This window comes from Pantherophis guttatus, chromosome 4 (genome assembly GCF_059756535.1).
Source record: "Pantherophis guttatus breed Tessera chromosome 4, ASM5975653v1, whole genome shotgun sequence".
Taxonomy (NCBI): Eukaryota; Metazoa; Chordata; class Lepidosauria; order Squamata; family Colubridae; genus Pantherophis; species Pantherophis guttatus.
Genome location: NC_142066.1, coordinates 53,015,860 through 53,030,716, shown reverse-complemented (window position 1 = coordinate 53,030,716; position 14,857 = coordinate 53,015,860).

The window sequence follows — 14,857 nt, the reverse complement described above, 5'->3', positions numbered from 1 at the left end:
TCTTTAACCAATTCAGTGGTGGCTCAGAATGTACTGTCTGTCTTAGCAGTGGGGAACATGCCAGTTCATAAGAAATTGCTGCTGAATTATCACCAAGGCCAGACAACAAAACATGTGAATGCATAATCACAATTTACACTTTTCTTTTGGGAGCTGCTTATTATAAGAAAACACAGATGGAGGACAGAAGAAGCTGAAAACTAGTAAGACAGAACTTCAGCCTTCCAGGTCATACTTTATTCCCTTCTTTGTATATTGCTTTGATAGGTCAGGGTGCTCTTGATTCTCAATACTCTCCCACCCCATCATTTCTCCTTCTTTTCACTAAAGTTGATGACTTTTTCTGAAACAAAAAGAAACACATTATGTCCTATCCCATCAAAATAACCTAAAGTCATAAAATATAATTTAATTCCCTGAGAAGGGTGAGGCTGTAAGTGGTAATTATCGCAAATGTTCTTCTATTTTTATGCACTGTCTTTCTCATTCTCTCTCCATGAGAAATTGCCATTATGGCAAAATGCAGCTTTTCCCACAGTTGCAGAAAAATACTCCTCAAATATCCTAGAGGCTATATGGATAAACGATGGGGGTCAATCAGAACCATTAGAAAGTGAAACAGAAGGAGATGAATAACTAGTTTAGAAAGTGATAGCGGATGTGGACCTGGAAATTGCCCTTGACTGTTTATTTATCATGACTTGGTCTTTAGAGTTTTCCTCAGGTGAGGACCACAGGAGACATCTCAATAGATAGGCATATCTACTACTTCTTAGCAATGAGACTAAGACAGCAATTGGCCCCATCATTCCTACCTTGGCCCAGATTTTGGCCAAGACTAGAGGCTTCAAAAGTGTTGGCCTCTAAAGACAGAAAGGCAAAAACAGAAAAGTAGAGGAATGCTTGGCTTTGCTAAGGGACAGATGGAGCTCACAAGGTTACTAAGGAATACCCTGTATGAAGCTGGATCTAAACCAAGCTAGCTATGAGCGAATGGAATCTGGATCTCTTGATAAGTAGGGCTTAGTATTTCACTGCAACATTGTCAACCTATAAATTGGTCATCAGAATTTGCTACAGAGCTTTTATATCCAGAACTTTTGTTCTAGAAAACAAAAGGTTTGTCTGGATTTCCTCTTAGTCTCTGTAAAATGCAGTCTACCAATGAGTCATGATTTTAATTGTATAAAAACTTGGACTTTTGACTTCAAGAGAAACCTGAGAACTGCACTTGTATTTAAGCCAGACAAACAGCATGAAGAGGTTTAGCTACTTCTTGAACCCACAAAGGCATTCCTTCTAAGCTTTCTACTGTTTCAGTTCTCCTGACCTAATACCATAGTGGCAATCCTCCTTGGGTGCTCCTGGTTGACCAGGTAGATTGGTTTGTTTTCACGGTCACATCTGTCAAGGTGTCAGTTGGAAAGGACCTAAGTAACTGACCAGCTGGAGAGGCAATAGTCCAGGAAACATTACTCATATGCATGGTTTGCTTTGCTCATGGGATGAATGCTAAATTACTACAGCTTCACTGCTGGAAAATTATCTAATAGCGTGAACCTTGCCACTTACAGAGAATGATGAGTTGTAGTCCAACACATCAGGAAGGTGCCAGGTTTGAAAAGGGTGGTGTAATATGTCTATATAGGCTTCATTAATGCATTCATTTACACTAGGGGTTTTAGAGACAGATTTGAAGAGCCAACTTCAAAAGGTTTCAGGGTTCAAGGGCTTCCACTGCCTGCCAACTCTCCCAACATTAACTCCACAGGTAATCTTCTTGGTGGCAAAAGAAGCATTAGTGGGAACCTGCAAAATGCCCTCAGTTTTAGATTTCCAGAATGCCTTGACATGTTGTGACTCTGGGGCAAGTTGTCAGTTGGCTTTTGGTATCTACCCAACGATGCCAGATGTTGGTATGGGGCTTGGATGTAGAGTCAAGTTCAAGAGATTTGGAAGGAAAGAGGCTGAATGTGGAAAATGACAACTTATTTACCACCCATTAGCAACTTTTTAAAAAAGAAGCATCCCTAAAATATCCCCCAAGGACAAAACAAAAAAAATTTCTGAAGAAAGATCTAACAAAATAAGAAATAAGTAGATAGGACTGCACTGCAAGTAGGAGCCAAGAAACTCCATTGAAATTATTTGAGGGGATGCTAGGCAATCAACAAATTATTCAGGGAGCTGCTGTGATCACAGCTCCCATTTTTGGGAAAGAAGAGAAGTGGGGGTAAGTCATGCTGCATACTTGTCAAGCAAAAATTTCTGTCAAAGCAAAGATGGGGGAGTAATCTTAGTGGAGAAGTTTTTCTGCATTTAAAAAAAATCAGAGAAACATTATCTAATACTCCTTAAAATACATATGTGCGTGCATGTGCACCATTTGTTGCTATAACAACCATGCAGTCTGTTCTGTCTTAACCGGGCAAGAAGCATCTCAAGGTAGAGCTTGATTCAAAATGGGAGGAAAAGTTTTCTGACCTGTTTAATCAATCCTTGGTAATATTTATCCATACTTTACTACAGAACTAACTCTTCCAATTTCACATGAGGTATAATTTTTCTAATCCCCAGTCTTCATCCTATCCTTATTTTTTCTCTATTACAGATATTTTATTTTCTGCCCAAGCTAGTACCTCTCGTTTCTCATCCCTAGTGCCATCAACCAGGAGAGCCAGTTTGGTTAAGGCAGCAGGTTAGAAACTGGGATACTGGGAGTTCTAGTTTCATTTTAGGAATGAGAGCCAGCTGGGTGATTTTGGACCAGTCACTTTCTCTCAGCCCAACTCATCTCACAAGGTTGTTATTGTGGGGAAAATAGGAAGAGACGGGATTACTAGATATGTTTGCTGCCTTGAGTTGTATATAAAAACAATAAAGGCAGGGGATAAAATAAATAAATCAAGAAGGCAAAGGCTGGGATTTGGTCTACAGAATTCCATGTGAGCTTCGATGTCACAATTCTCTTCAGTCACCCCGCTCAGCCTGGCTAAACAAAGTTTAATTTCTTCTTTCTCCTGAGTGTGGGTTCCAGCACGAGCCCAAAAGCTCAGAAGACTCTGATCCCAGTGAATGACCTAGATTGGATCCTGAAACATTATCCTGGATCACGTATATTTTCCTTCATTTAATTTGTTCGTTTGGTTTATGATCTCAGTTGGACTAAGGATGTCAACGAGCACTTCAATTTCTATCTCCCAAATTCTTCACAGCAGTTTGAAGACAATCTCTAATGATTCTCACTTCTGCCAATCAGAACGAAAGAACAGAGAACATCATCTGATCCTTGTCCTGGTCCTGGTCCTGGTCCTGGTCCTGCCCCTTTCCCTGGCCCTGCCCCTGCCCCTGCCCCAAGCTACAATAGATCATAAATCCCCTTACCTCCATTCCCTTCAAAAATATTTTTTTTAAAAAAAATACTTGCATGCCATCATCTATGATCTTCATGTTGTGTTCAATTATCTGGTTGTATACACATACACAAACACAAATCTTTGACTGGGAGTCACCTTTTCTCCTCAAAGAATGCCTAGGATGGCTGAAGAAGTTCAGGAGCTGGGATGAGGCAAGAGTTACCGCAGATAACGAAATGAATTTTTCCTACAGAAAAGACCTGTTTTAATGCAGTCTCAACTATTACAGGTGAGATCAAACTAATGTGGTTCAGCAGCTGAGCATAGCGGTTAACACAACAATTCAGATTCCATGTACATGTGACTCGAGACTGCCCTACTTGGATTTTTCTGTTTTGCTTATGAAATTGATAATTCCAAACTAAAATAGTACCAGTTTATGAGCTTCAGACAGAGCAGGCCTAATAGCTGACAATTTTTATTCCCCCATTATTGGTTCTGACTTAATGGAAACAATGGAATTTAATCTATTGAACCAAATCAGTACTTTACAGCACTTTAAAGATCAGTACATTTAATATTATATGGTTTTTTGAGATGTCCACATCATCAGATACACAAATTATCTCCTGCCCGGTATTAAGAAAATTACTGCATCAACCTTGTTTACAAATACATGAATTAGTCTTAAAGTGGTATAAGATTCCATTATTTTTAGCTATCAAGAAGTGGCAAAAAGCATTCCATGCAGCTCATCAGCAAATAGCTAAGTTCTGAATCCAAGAATTTCCAGCGTCTCAGTGTCTTCATGTAGAAGGAGAAACCAGGAGCACAAAAATAACTTTGAAAAAAGGATGCAAAAATTGGAAAGTAAATATTAACATTGTGATGGGACAGAAGAAAGGGTGAGAAAGATATTCAAGATAATTCCCCCCTTTCTTTGATTCTCTTCGATGTAAGAGGATGAAGATGGAAATTATAACAAGTTTCAAGATTGTTTTATTATATCTCACAATAATAAAGCAAAGATCCAGTAATCCTTGCAGTGTCTGGATCTTGATCTGGTTTATTCAAAGAACCAGAAAAGACAGTGGTCCAAAAATTTAAATAGCTGCTGCCATTAGAATAGTCAATTATAGGCCATAGGGACCAAGTATCAGGTTCAACATAAAGAAGTATCCTATCTTATTTTGTACCTTAAACTGCTACCAGTGATTGTGCTTGTCTACGTTGAGGAATATCTTTTTATATGTTGCAGCGAGAAGAGGAATGAAACTCAGTATCAGTTAAAATGGGGTGCTAGAACTAAAATAAAATGTTTATGTATGAGCCACATCACACTAATAAGCATAGTAAATTAATACTTATCTCCAATTCTCAGTTTTGTTGAAATTCAATATATCAGTAGTTGGCATATACAAAAATAGTGTTTTTGTATACACATAAATAAATCTGGCAACCAGTCTAATGTTGAGAAGGCTATCTGAGCTAGTTTTTTTCCATGTGGCATCATAATCTCTGTTCATAATTTTGTTTTCCTGGAATAACTACATTTTGCGTGTGTGTGTGTGTGTGTGTGTGCATGTGTGTGTGTGTTTGTGTGTGTATAAAAGCGAAATCCACTCATGCATTAATCACGAAATCTCCAGAACCATAAAGCCTACAAACTTGAAATTTGGCACATATGTTCCTCTTGGCTTCTAGGTGCTCACTAAGAAAGGATTTTTTGAAATGACTATCAGACCATTAGTATTTCCTATATTGTTATAATATGCGCTGATGCTAATTAGTTAGATGTTCTACTCCCCCTCCCGATTTGAAAATTGTTGTATATTGAATGGCAGATTTGAACGGACCAATCAGGGAATAGAGCGGGAAATTCATAGGACCGTCAGTGGCTGAAGTCGCGGACAGCTCCTAGCTATAAAAGGAGCTGCCACGGCTAGGATTGGCATTGCGAGTTACGGAGCTAATAAAGGTGTTCATGTTCATAGCGTGTCCTGTCCTTACTTGCGCCCACGATTTAACACTGGCGACGAAGGTGGGATTCTAGGACAGAGAGCAAGCACTGAAACCTCCACTGAAATCACAGCCAACCGATCAACGGCCACGAGAACCGGTCAGATCATCGGCTACCACCATGCCTGCAATCAGCCCTCCCACACCGTTCAACCCTGCTGGAGAAGACTGGGGATCGTACATGGAAAGGTTCCACATGTACATGGAAGGAAACGACCTCCTGGGCCTATCGGAACACAGAAAGAGAGTGATCTTTCTCACGCATTGCGGGACCACGGTGTTCAAAATGGCAAAGGCGCTCGCGGCTCCCACGGAACTGAGGACGATGACCTGGACGGATCTGCAGAGCATCCTAAAGGCACACTACGCACCCCAAGCATCCTCTCTGGTAAGAACACATGGATTTTACCTGAGGGACCAGAGAGAGGGGGAATTAATTAGCGCATTTGTCGCAACTTTGAGGGAAATAGCATCAGGATGCATCTTAGGGCTGAACGATCTTACCCTCCAAAGCAGATTGCTAGCCAAGCCCCAAATAACATTCAAAGAAGCCCTAGAAGAAGCTACGGTGGCAGAGGCATCCCAAAAGTCAGCGGCCGCGATGAAGAAAGTTAATAAGGGACCACAAGGGAAGGAGGAATCCGGGGTCCATTATGAGGACGTCCAAACAGAGTCAGAGGAAGAAGACAAGGATGAAGTCCATCATCTCCAATCTGACCGGAGGGGCAAGCCAAGAAACAAAGGGAGGACAGAATTCTGATGCACAGGCTGCAAAGGAAATCATCCCAGGGCAGAGTGCAGATTCCGTGATGCCATATGCCAACGGTGTGACCGGAAGGAGCACATAGCGAGGGCCTGCAGGGCATCGCAACCAGCCGCCCGAAGAAGCTGCCAGAACCGACCACCAAGCCCATCACCGCCCAGCCGAACCTTCAAATTGAGCGGAAAGAAACAGCCGTTTGGGAGAAGCCGCAGAAACGAGGATTCCGGCTCAGAGCAAGGCGAGACCCACCAAATGTTAATAGTGGGTCGTGCGAGCGCAGGGAGGGCCAACAAGATGGCGGTGACCATCCTCATCGAGGGGAGACCCTGCAAAATGGAAGTCGACTCAGGGTCCTGCCTATCCATGATCTCCTGGACAACGATCCAACAGCTAGTTTTAGGCATCAAACGCAGCATACTCAAGCAGCAACAAATAACCCTTGTGGACTACCAGGGAAACCAAATCCCAGTAGTTGGCACAGGGAAATTCGACGTCACCTATAAGAATTTCAAGGCAAAGTTACCCCTCACCATTGTGGACTGTGACAGACCCAGTCTGTTGGGCCTAGAGTGGTTCGAACCATTAGGACTGGCAGTAACTGGCATCGACCAAATCGATGACAGCGGCTGGGAAGAAGACCTGATGGCAGAATTCACGGAAGTATTCAATGGCGAATTAGGCAAGTACAAGGGGTCCCCAATATCCTTTAATCTAGACCCCCAGGTTGTCCCGGTCCGAATTAAGCCCCGAAGAGTCCCTTTTGCCCTGAGGCCCAAGATAGACGAACAGATAGACAAACTGGTCGCGCAAGGGGTATTAGAACCAATAGACCATGCAAAATGGGAAACACCCATTGTTACCCTGTAAAACCAGATGGGTTGGTATGCATCTGTGGTGACTACAAGAGTACCGTCAATAAGGCCCTGCAACAGAGCGCTTATCTGGTACCGTCTTACAACATCTGCTCCACTCACTGGGCCGAGGGAAAATATTCGCCAAATTAGACCTAGCACAGGCATACCAGCAACTCCCGGTAGACAATGCCACAGCCGAGGCCCAAATGATCATAACACACAGGGGCGCTTTCAAATGCAAATGCTTACAATTTGGAGTTAGTGTTGCCCCAGGGTTGTTCCAAAGCCTAATGGAATGACTATTACAAGGAATCGAGGGAGTTGTTCCATATTTTGATGACGTGCTCATCTCAGCAAAGAATCTAGACCAATTGAAACAACACCTCAGAGAAGTACTATCCAGATTCAGGGAAGCGGGCCTCAAAGTAAAAAAGAATAAATGCAACCTGGCAGAAAAACAAGTAGAATTCTTAGGGTACTTAATTGATGAATCCGGAATAAGACCCACACCGGGAAAACTAAGGGCAATTAAGGAAGCACCAATGCCAAAAAACAAAACAGAATTACAGGCTTTCTTAGGTTTACTTTTATAATATATTTTTACCACAGAAAGCCTCAACTGCTGAACCACTCCACCGGCTGCTTGACAAATCAACGGAATGGAGGTGGGGGAAGAAAGAAGAAACAGCTTTTAAAGACGTAAAGAAACTGTTAACATTGGACAGAATATTAGTTCAGTACAGCGGAACGCTGCCAATCCGACTGACGTGCGATGCATCACCTTTCGGCAAAGGAGCTGTACTGAGCCATTGCATGCCAAATGGAACAGAAACCCCAATAGCATTCTACTCCAGAACGTTTTCTAAACCGGAGAGGAACTACAGCCAGCTAGATAAAGAGGCGCTAGCTGCAGTAGCTGGCATTAAAAGGTTTCACGAATATTTGTACAGCCGGAGATTCGAACTCATCACCGACCACAAACCATTATTGGGCATCATCGCTGGAGACAAACCCACACCACCCATTCTATCGCCAAGAATGCTGCGCTGGATAGAGTTTTTAACAGCCTACGAGTATCAACTGAAATACAGACCCAGAAAATCAATTGACCACGCAGACGCCCTCAGTAGATGTCCACTTCCAGAAATAGATGTGTCAACCACATTACTCATCGAGACCATGGAATGCACAAAAATCTCCGCCGCTGATATCGCGAGAGCCACCGCAAAAGACAAAACCCTGGCACGCATTTTAAACTGGGTCTGGAAAGGCTGGCCAGAAGCAAACGTGGACACTGAATTCCAACCTTTCAAATCCAGACAAACCGAACTGTCGGGACTAAAGGGGTGCCTTTTGTGGGGGGACAGTCATAATTCCCAAAGTACTAAGACAAGACATCCTGAGCTTACTACATGAGGGGCACCTGGGAATAGTAAAAATGAAAGCACTAGCAAGGAGTTATGTGTGGTGGCCCGGGATGGATAAGGAAATAGAAACCTGGGTAGACACATGCACACCCTGCCAGGAATCTCGGCCAGCACCACACGCCCCCACACATGACTGGGAGAATCCAGGAACACCCTGGGCAAGGATACACATAGACTTTGCAGGGCCATGCCAGGGCAACATGTTCCTGATAGTTGTCGACGCATTTTCCAAATGGTTAGATGTTTTTCTAATGCCGTCGACAACCACGGAAGCCGTCATCAAAACATTGATTTGCCTATTTGCAACACACGGGCTGCCAGACATGTTAGTATCAGATAATGGGCCCCAATTCACATCCAACACGTTCGAGATGTTCCTAGCCAACCAAGGGGTCCGACACGCTCTATCAGCACCGGGAAAGCCGTCGACTAACGGGCTTGTAGAACGCATGGTGAGAACGACCAAAGAAACGTTGGCCCGGCTGGGACCCGGGGACATGCAAGCAAAGATAGACAAGCTATTCACAATACAACACATCACACCAAGCGCATCAACCTACCGGAGCCCGGCAGAACTGCTGATGGGAAGGAAACTACGATCTCCATTAGACAGACTGCACCCACAATACAGCCCGGAGAAACCCAGGGACTCCACAAGCAAAGTCCGGGAATTCCAAGTGGGGGACAAAGTCTACGCAAAAAACTTCAGCGGAAACCCCCTCTGGATACTGGGAGAAGTTACACAAGTAACCGGGCCCTTGTCCTACAGATTGCAGACCAAGGATGGCCAATTTTGGAAACGCCACATTGATCAACTCCGGGGCAGAATAATAAGAAGCGAAGCCGGCCCACCAGACAGAGACCACCCCCACCACAAGCAACCGACACCAGAGACGAGAACCCAAACCCATGCAGAGACAACGGACACTTACCACAGAGCCAGGAGAAGGAACAGACAGTCAACAATGATCTAATATGTCATCCGGGGGGGGGAGGGAAGTAGCAATCGGGAAGATAATTCCACTCCGGCAGGCAAGTTTGAGAGAGTTCCAGGGGCGGAGCCAGCGGAGCCAGCGGAGCCACAGAACTAGACCTCTCCCTTCAGGAACGCCGGAACAACTGAACTGCGCAGGTTAAGTCGCGAGTCAAGGCGACCCGCCTACCTGCATGACTATGTCGCTTAGAGACTCGAGGATTGGTTATGCTAACTAGGGGGGAGGGGTGTTGTATATTGAATGGCAGATTTGAATGGACCAATCAGGGAATAGAGCGGGAAATTCATAGGACCGTCAGTGGCTGAAGTCGCGGACAGCTCCTAGCTATAAAAGGAGCTGCTGCGGCTAGGATTGGCATTGCGAGTTACGGAGCTAATAAAGGTATTCGTGTTCACAGCGTGTCCTGTCCTTACTTGCGCCCACGATTTAACAAAAATAACTCTGGAGAGAATGGGATAGCATAGGACAGGTTTCTGTGGGGCCAGCCTGAGGGAGAGAAGGGGGTAGGATAAGAGAGGCTTCTGTGGGGCCAGCCTGAGGAAGAGAAGGAGAGAGGAGAGGCTCTATGGGGCCAGCCTGAGGGAGAGAAGGGGAGAGGACAGGATAGGAGAGGCTTCTGTGGGGCCAGCCTGAGGAAGAGAAGTGGAGAGGAGAGAATTTATGGGGCAAGACTGAGGGAGAGAAGGGGATAGAGAGGAGAGGCTTCTGTGGGGCTAGCCTGAGGGAGAGAAGAGGAGAGGAGAGGCCGATCGTAACCACTCATTAATTTTCAAACTCATATATCTATATCTATATAATCTTTATGTTATTTTTTCAGGGTATACAAACTTCAGTAAAGCATGGGAAAAAAGACTGAAATGTAAGAGACAAAATACAGACAGCAGAGAAAAAGAAAGAGTAGGAAATCTAACTAACTTTAGATGATTACATTTAACCATAATGTAATCAAAAAATCCCTTATGAGATCAGCCCCACAAACAGAGTCATCAAACCATGTAGTTTCTCAAAATAAAACCCCCTCCTTTTCTTTTAGGACGATTTTTAAGATTTTTTAAGTTGCTGTCTTTACATTCTTAAGCTTTTCTGCAAAGATTCACAAGCTGTATTATCAGGCAGGAATAATCAGCAATCATTCTTTCCTTGGCCACCATTCTTGCATAACTTGAAAGCAAAGTCTGCCCTTCCAGATAATCTCATACCTACCAGTAAATTGTGACTGACCCCTTGCAAGCAAGATTGGTGTAATCTGTCCTTTAGGATCACTTTGGAAAATCTGGAATTTTCTAAGAAGAATATAATATTTGATGCCCTGTGGGAATGGGTATAATCCACAAAAATTATGCCATAATTAATGGAGTGTTCTGAAAATGCCAGACTAACACAGAGACATTTTAGAAAGCTTTTAAAATCTAATGCAGGAATGAGCAACATTTGGGCTGGCCAGGGATCATACAAAACATTTTTGGGGTAAAAAGGCTGCAAAGATGCCAAATGGACAAAACAAAATCATATACATAAACATCATCTTAATATTTTATATTGTCCTTAATTAGAATAGGGACTAAACCAGAGATACCTTTTTAAACTGTATATAGACCAGTGATGGCTAACCTTTTCCAGACCGAGTGCCCAAAGCGCGGGAGAGAGTGCACCCGAACCCCCAAAATGCAATGCATGCAGCTATGCACATGCCCCCGGGCATGTGCGTGTGGCTCCCCCGCATGAGTGCCCCCACGTGCACATACCCCACCCCCCACACATGCATGGCAGAGACCCGAAGACCAGCTGGCTGGTGGGAGGCGTGTGCGCATGCACAGCAGAGCTGAACTGGGATGACAGTTCGCGTCCCATTTATTTATTTTATTTATTTTATTATATTATATTTTTATACCGCCCTTCCCCCGAAGGACTCAGGGTGGTGAACAGCCATAATAAAACAATATACAAAACAATTTAAAATAATATTAAAATAATTCAATTTTTGGCCGAATTTAAAATTCCCATTCTACAACCCTTATAAAACCATGTTAAAAACCCATATTTAAAATCCAATTAAAATTATTGTCCCATCAGACAGGCTTGCTGGAATAACAGGGTCTTCAGCGCACGACGGAAGGCACGGAGGTCGGGGATCCTTCGTATATCCGGGGGCAATTCGTTCCGTAGGGCAGGAGCCCCCACAGAGAAGGCTCTCCCCCTGGGAGTTGCCAGTCGACATTGTTTGGCCAACGGCACCCTGAGGAGGCCCTCTCTGTGGGAGCGTATCAGTCGGTGGGAGGCAGTCAGTGGCAGCAGGCAGTCCTGTAAATATCCAGGCCCTAAGCCATGGAGCGCTTTAAAGGTAGTAACTAACACCTTGAAACGCACCCGGAAGACCACCAGGAGCCAGTGCAGCTCGCGCAAGAGAAGTGTTACATGGGAGTGACGGATCGCCCCTATTATCACTCGCGCGGCCGCATTCTGGACCAGTTGGAGCCTCCAGGTGACTCTCAAGGGGAGCCCCATGAAGAGAGCATTGCAATACTCTCTTCATGGGAAGTGAATACGGGAAGTGACGAGGGCGTGGGTGACTGTGTGCAAGGCATCCCGATCCAGAAAGGGACGCAACTGGGAGATCAGGCGAACCTGATAAAAAGCCCCCCTGGCTACGGCCGTCATATAATCATCCAATGACAGCCGTGAGTCCAGGAGGACGCCCAAGTTGCGAGCCCTCTCTGAGGGGGGTAAAATCTCATCCCCAATAGCCAGTGATGGTTCTAGCTGGCTATATTGGGACGTCGGAAATCACAGCCACTCAGTCTTGGAGGGGTTGAGTCTGAGCCTGTTCCTCCCCATCCAGATCCACACGGCCTCCAGGCAATGGGACATCACGTCAAGGGCATCATTGGGGTGGCCTGGGGTTGAAATGTACAACCCATCAGAGAGGGTGCTATGTGCCACCTCTGGCATACGTGCCATAGGTTCGCCATCACGGATATAGACCTTTTTAGAGGTTCCCTTTAAAGTTTCCATGAGTTTCCTCCTGCCCTCATAAATGGCAGGAAACTATGATACCAGTTTTCAGTCTTGGTGACCAGGGGGCTTACTGGGTGCTGTAAAATGTATTCAGGGCCTTGAGTTGTTCATTCCTACTCTAAATTAGTTGATTTTCTGGCTCTTCATGAATTGTTTTGAAGTTGTAGATGATGAGAAAGACTGATAGTGTATTTTAAAACTGTGTTCCCAGATTGCCTTTCAGATATGTTGAGATTGCATCCCTCAGAAATTCTTCCCAACACATAAGGGTGGGGGAGATAATGCTATAGAAGGGTATCTCCTTTGTCAGTGAAAATAAAGATAGACTTTCATCTCAAAAGTCAACTATATTTATGCCTATCGTTCAGCTACTAAAGATGCTGGAGCTGGGAGTGAAGAAAGAAGGAATGTGATATGTGTGTGGTATCTGTGATATGGCTGTGTGATATGGCCAAAAACCGAAACTTTCTTTACCAAATAGTCTTAATAGAACCTGGTTCTTGCCATAAAGACAACTTCAGAAAGCTGCCAGCATGATTGTGTATGATACTAATTCCTCTCTTACATATTTTGCAGTTGGCACTACAGAACAAAACAGAACCGAACAAAACAGGATAATATGAACAAGATAAAGCCAGCATGGTAGAGACAGAGGATATTTGGTTTATGAAGCCATTCTAATGATGCTTTAAATAGCTTACAAAAGCAAGCACTATGCCTAATAAAGAATCCATTATAGCAGGTTATTTGAGGACTGAAATAAAAGCAAGAACTGAACAAAAAGCAGAGCTTCTGAAGTGAACAAGAGAACATGAATTATGACAAAAGGACATCTAAATTTTTTTTAAAAGATGATACAAGGTCTTGGAGGAAAGATTAGACTTTTGTCCAGATCAGATATTTTTATTTTTATTATTATGGTTTGTTGCACAGTCAGCCAGATATTCAGATTGGATTTGGCATTTTTGTCTATCTATTGAGTCCTTTCCAAGGACCTGGGGTAGGCAGACGTGGATGGTTGATGGTGTTGCACATATTGTCACAGGATGTAAGTTGTTCTGAGTAAAGCTGCCTTTTGCAATTGACTGCCAGTGAATTTGTCAATGCCGATAATGTTCAAATAGTGCTCCAGTTATTTTGGGATTGCATCCAAGGCACCTATTACCATTGGTACTTCTTTTGCTTGCTTTTGCCACAGTTATTCCATTTCTAAGAAAATCATGTAAAATCACATGTTGAAAAAGTGAAAGCAACTTATAGTGAATACAAATTGAAGGCTGGAAAAATTCTTTCCAGGTGAGAGATAAGATTTCATTCTGAGCCATGAGGGTCACCACTAAATAAAACCCCAGGCAGCTATTTGCCCTAGTGATGCTCTCAGAGATAATCCTCCAAAGATCCTAAAGTTAGATATTTTGAGGATCTGAAATAATGCTGTGGGTCTAGAAATGCCAGCAAAGATAACAAATATATTCTTATCACCAAGCCTTACTTGGCAAGCATCATCTTTTCTGAAGGCTGATTAAAGTAAACCATTATCACAATAGCACCTTTGGATAAATGGTGAGAATGTGTTTTGAGAATGCTTATAAAACACCAAATGCACTTATTCATGAGTTGCCTTTTTGACCTCCTTGCAGATATCTGGGGAAGGAGAAGCAGCTACATCTTGATTTAGTGCATGTGTGTGATTGCTCACAAACACCAAATGCCAAGGAAATAAACATAGTCTTGCATTATCTTCCCCAATAATTGCCTATCTAGATACAGCTGTTGTAAGTGCCCATCAGATCTCTCCCAGGAGGTTATCACTGTGTGTTATTTTGAGGCAACTCTTGCTCCACTGTCTTAACTTGCAAAAAATGTGGATAATGGTAGTGAGGGCATTTTATAGGAGCTATGAAGTTCCAAACTGACTGGGTGATGATTATAGGTGATTGATTATTCATTTTCTTTCCCCATTCCTAACAGAGCAGGGAAATTATTTCGTTGTGCTTTTCAAATATTTTAAAGTATTTATAGGGATCTGATCTGCACATGAAATCTAGCATGGAAGCAATACAGGTAGTCCTCAACTTATGACCACAATTGAGCCCAACATTTGTTGCTAAGTGAAGCATTTTAAGTGAGTTTTGTCCCATTTTACGACTTTTCTTGCCACAGTTGTTAAGTGAATCACTGCTGTTGGTAAATTAAGTAATGCAGTTGTTAAGTGAATTTGGCTTCCCCATTGACTTTGCATGTCAGAAGATCGCAACATGATCCCAGGACACTGAAATCGTCACAAATATGAATCAGTTGCCAAGTATCTGAATTTTGATCACATGACTGTGAGGATGCTGCAGTGATCATAAGTATTACAACCTTTTCAGTGATGTTGTAATGTTGGTCACTAAATGAACTGTCGAGAACTATCTGTATATATTGA